The sequence below is a fragment of the Chinchilla lanigera genome, unplaced genomic scaffold (assembly GCF_000276665.1).
Source record: "Chinchilla lanigera isolate Chin_1 unplaced genomic scaffold, ChiLan1.0 scaffold00119, whole genome shotgun sequence".
Taxonomy (NCBI): domain Eukaryota; kingdom Metazoa; phylum Chordata; class Mammalia; order Rodentia; family Chinchillidae; genus Chinchilla; species Chinchilla lanigera.
Genome location: NW_004955520.1, coordinates 3,206,030 through 3,210,634, shown reverse-complemented (window position 1 = coordinate 3,210,634; position 4,605 = coordinate 3,206,030).

Sequence of the window (4,605 nt, the reverse complement as noted above, 5' to 3'; positions counted from 1 at the left end):
CCATGAAATCAAATGGTTCAACTGCAAGGCTATTTAAAAGGATATTGAATTACATTGTGTTCCGCATGTACTCACAAATACCAAGTGAAAGATAAGCACACTCCTACATTAGGGACTTTTAAAGGGTTATTTTGCTATGTCACATTATAAAACTACCGTTCGGAAGCTACAATAATATGGGTGTATCCATACCCATAAACTTGTGAACGTTTAAACACACATTGTCCTTTCATTTGAAGATGATGCTATTGATGTCCATTTTCAACTGATCTTTCCAACTACCAATGGAAAACACCAGTGTCGAGCTCACCACCAAATGTCACCTTCACATGTCTTATCTTTTTCTTCTCCAGTTTTGCACAGCTATGATGGTGTGGTGCAGCTTTTGCTTAGGGAGAGCCACTGGATTTGTGATGACTCCTCTCTGAGATGGACTTTCCTGCTCGGTGGTTACTGGTACTCTGCCTTCACGCAATTCCATTTTATATTTTTTTTTTTTTTTTTTTTTTTTTTTTTGTTTTTTTCCGGTACTGGGAACTGAACTCACGACCTTGCGCTTGCCAGGCAGGTGCTTTTGCCGCTGAGCTAAATCCCCAGCTCCCCCATTTTATATTTTTCAATTTACTTTTAAAGTACTTTTTCCTGACCAGGTGTTGCTGTCAGTAAACTTTGGTTTATGCAGATAGTCATTTACAAAGTTTCCATTGAAATAACCAGGATCAGAAGTTCTTCTGTATGGGTAAAAATGAATGATTGCAATAAAATCACACGGCAGTGAATCAGCAGCTCAGTGTTAAGCTATTACTATGCTGCAGGAGACACAACAGACCCTTGGCTACTCAGTAACATGCACTGGGAAGTTATTCTGCACTGTGTGAATGCTCTCTTCTCTGCTCCAATAGCTCCTGGTTGTAAACTTTATCCTCCTTACCATACATTTTCAATTCCTTACATGATGCTTCTTAGAAATTCAAAAGAATGTGGACGCACAGGGGAATCTACAACACAGGACAAGTCAATGGAGGTCATTTAGGAGACTGGGTGTCTACCGATCGCCAGGGCACTGGGCCTGGCAGAAAGAACTAAGTGAGACACATCACCCAGCCCGCAGTTGGGTAGGGGACCTGCCAGGGGGAGGACCTGCCTAGAGGCCAGAGCAGAAGTGTGGCCAGGGGACAAAGTGGGCAGGGTGAGGGATTGATCAACCCCTTGGGTGTGGGGAGGAACAGCGGTGTCAGGGAAGGCTCCCAGCAGACGGATTGAAAGGCCAGCTCTGGCACACCTGTCTGGCAGCAGATGGGGAGGACTTTCAGGAAGACAGATGTCAGCGGGGTGTGGAGGAGCCCAGTAGCACAGCGCACTTGGGGCATTCCAGTGGTGCGGCATAGGTGAGCCTGGAGGGGTTGAGGTTGGAAAGAGGGTGACTGTCACTGAGACACAGCCTGTGTCTCACAGTGGCACAACCAGAAAGCACATGGAATTGCCTCCTGGGCAGGAGTGGCTCTTTAGATACTGAAGGCCAGGAGGACAAGTGTTTCCAAGTGCTCACTGTCACTTTTCAGCCCTTCTGAGGCCATATATGTGATATAAACGACAGCGGTCTTGCAGGTCCAAAGACAATAATCTTTTCTCTTGAGGCCCACTCTGCATCAGCAGTCATAACTGTGGATACACAACAAAATGCACCTTGCTGACCACAGGGATGCAGTCAGGACCTGCGTACTGGTGGGAGAGCTTTTGCTGATGTTTTTCTTAGCTGGGGCAGCTCTTTGGTACCCAGCAGAACCGTCGGCCTGAAAGTTTTCTTGTGTGGTTTAGTGAAAGTCTTAAATAGCCTGGCGGGCCCGAAACAAAATGTGCCCTCAACTGAATGGAGATTGGCTGGCAGAGTCTATTAGATATTAGCTATATTTAAATCATAAGGCATAAGAATTTATGAACTCACTGTTAATTCTGTGGAATCTGTCACATTTGGTACATTTTTTTGTTTATGAATGACTGCGATCTGTTAACACTCATTTGTATGATTTCAATGTCTTCCACTTAGCTCTTTAGTAAGATGGTAATGCTACCTACTGCTGACTACTAGAGAGACCCACCTACTAGGTGTTCCCTTTGAATACCACAGCTTGGCAGGGTAGAGTCAGGTAGCACTCAACTCCAGAACCGATCGTCAATAGCTTCTCATCACTTGCCTTTGATTCTTCAGCAAATGAGCCTCTCTATTCTGTTTTGACCACATGGAGAAGCGTTGTTCAACAGAGATACCATTTAAGCCACACACTGCAGTTTATGCTTCTCGGTACCTAGCTGTGAAGAAGTCAAAGAAGTTGAAACTAACTTTTATGTTTATTTATCTCAGTCTACAAAAATTAGCACCTGAATATATAATCCACATCACGTTTATGAATATCTTCCCTTCTTTTTCTTTAACCAAGGCTTTAAAAATCTGCTGTGCGCTTTATATTTGCAACACAGCCTGATGCAGGTGATCACTTTTCATTAGAAGTACTTGATCTGCATTTAGATGTCCGGAAATTTATCGGTTTAAATTCACACACTTACATACTTTTTCAAGCCTATCTTAAAATTTTCCAAACTGTGAATCAGTTTTTAATCTTAAATTATTTAAAATGGAAAGAAATTAAAAATTCAAGCCACGGGTCAAGTGCTCAGAGCCCACACGAAGCTGGCCCTGTGCGATCGGACGGCGTGTCCTTAGAAGTCGCCCGTGCGCTGGCTGCAGACGATGCTCTTCCGGGTTGCAGCGTGGGTCTGGCTCCTTGCTGATCTGTAAATCTCTTTTGTCTGGACTGCAATTTTCCGCTGCAACTTTTATTACCCTAACAAACACCTTAATTAGAATCCTCTCAGGGGGCTGGGGATTTAGCTCAGCGGCAAAAGCGCCTGCCTGGCATGCGCAAGGTCATGAGTTCGGTTCCCGGTACCGGAGAAAAACCTAGAATCCTCTCAGTTGAACATGGCACATTCAGTTACTAACCCTAAAGAAGATTACTCAAAGCCCTGAAGTATGCCTCTGCTAGTTCTCCACAGAACCAGATATGAGAGCCAGAGAGGAAGATTTTGCTCACAAACACTTTTTCAGGACTAGGGCTGAGCGGTTCTGATTCCATTGCAACACTGCCTTAGTGCTTCTTGAGAGGAGATCACAGGGCATATGCTCAAGAAGTCCTTTAAAAAACACATAACATTTAAAAAACCCGTGTGGAGTGCATTTTCATTACAAACCAAGCCTAAGGCTTCGGGTATTAATATGGATGATTTAAATGTCACCTTTTCATATGGGTAGAGTGGTGTCTAATCTATTTTGTTAGATAATGTTATTGAGCTGAGTTAGCCAGTAATGATTCCCTTTGAATGCAGTTCCCTTGTTACAAAACTGAGAAAATAAAGTCGCCCTTATCATTATGTAATATTCAGTAAATTTCAATATGAGAGCGCAGGGTAGCAAATACAGCTGAAGAGTTGCAAATGACTTTTTTTTCCAGGAGTGGGGATGGAGCCCAGCGCCTTTATACTGAGCTACAGTCTCAGCCCTTTACATTTTTTATTTTGAGACAGTATCTCTCTAAAGTCCCTAAGATGCCCAGGCTGGTCTTGAACTTGTGAGCCTCTTGCGTCAGCCTCCCAGAGAGCTGTCTCTGACCTTTAGAATTTGCAGCAAAGCCCGCCAGGCCCTTGTGCCTGAATCTTGGTTTCTCGTTGTAGCTCCGAGTCCGGTTAACCGCAGCACCTCCTGGGCGCAGGCTTGTGGTCTTAGGACTGCTGCAAGATGGACTCACCGTGAAATCCAGTTATCACCTGCATCTCAGCCTGATGCACCCAAGATCCCAAGGCAGTTCTGTGGGATTGTGTGAAGTGGAAATAAACGTCTGCTGGGGTCCCCACAAGGATAAAGTCATACTTTAAAGAGCGGAATCTAATCGACAGTTGAGTGACTCATTCATATCCCAACGGGGCGGGGCACCTTTTCAGAGACCCGGACGTACCCCGGGGTGAACACAGGTGTGACTGCCTTGCCAGGGCTTCCTGAGGCCGCTGGCCACCGTGTATCCCTTAGGCTGCACTGGCTCTAGATGACCAGAAAGTACAAGCTGCTCCCTGGCCACAGCCATATGACCCGGGGTGACCCAGGGTCTCCCCAGAAGGGCAGTGGAAGGTGGCTTCTCAGTGCCCAGCGTCTGTTTCGGGATGCCCGCTGGGTTCCAAGGCCCCGAATGCTGCTTAAGGGCCTGAGATGACCACCAAGGGGTCCCGGGCGTCCTCTTGCTTTGGGAGTGGAGAAGGGAACACACAGGTGGTGTCTCCGAGTGACGCCAGGTGAGCCATCTGGTCCCCTCGGAGGACTTGCAGCTGCTGTTTTTAGGTCTTTGGGGCCCATGTTTCATGGGTCAAGGGTCAACTTTTCAGAAACAACTTTTAATGAGTCAGGACAAGCACCATCTGGCGCCGGAACTCTCCTCCCCGAGGACCGTGCAGAGCGGGGCACATTTCCACCGTCCTGCAGGCCCGCTGGGCTGCGGGAAGTCGCTGCGAGCCGGGCCGCGCGGAGGGCCGCGGGGCAGGTGGCAGGCCGCCCGAGTC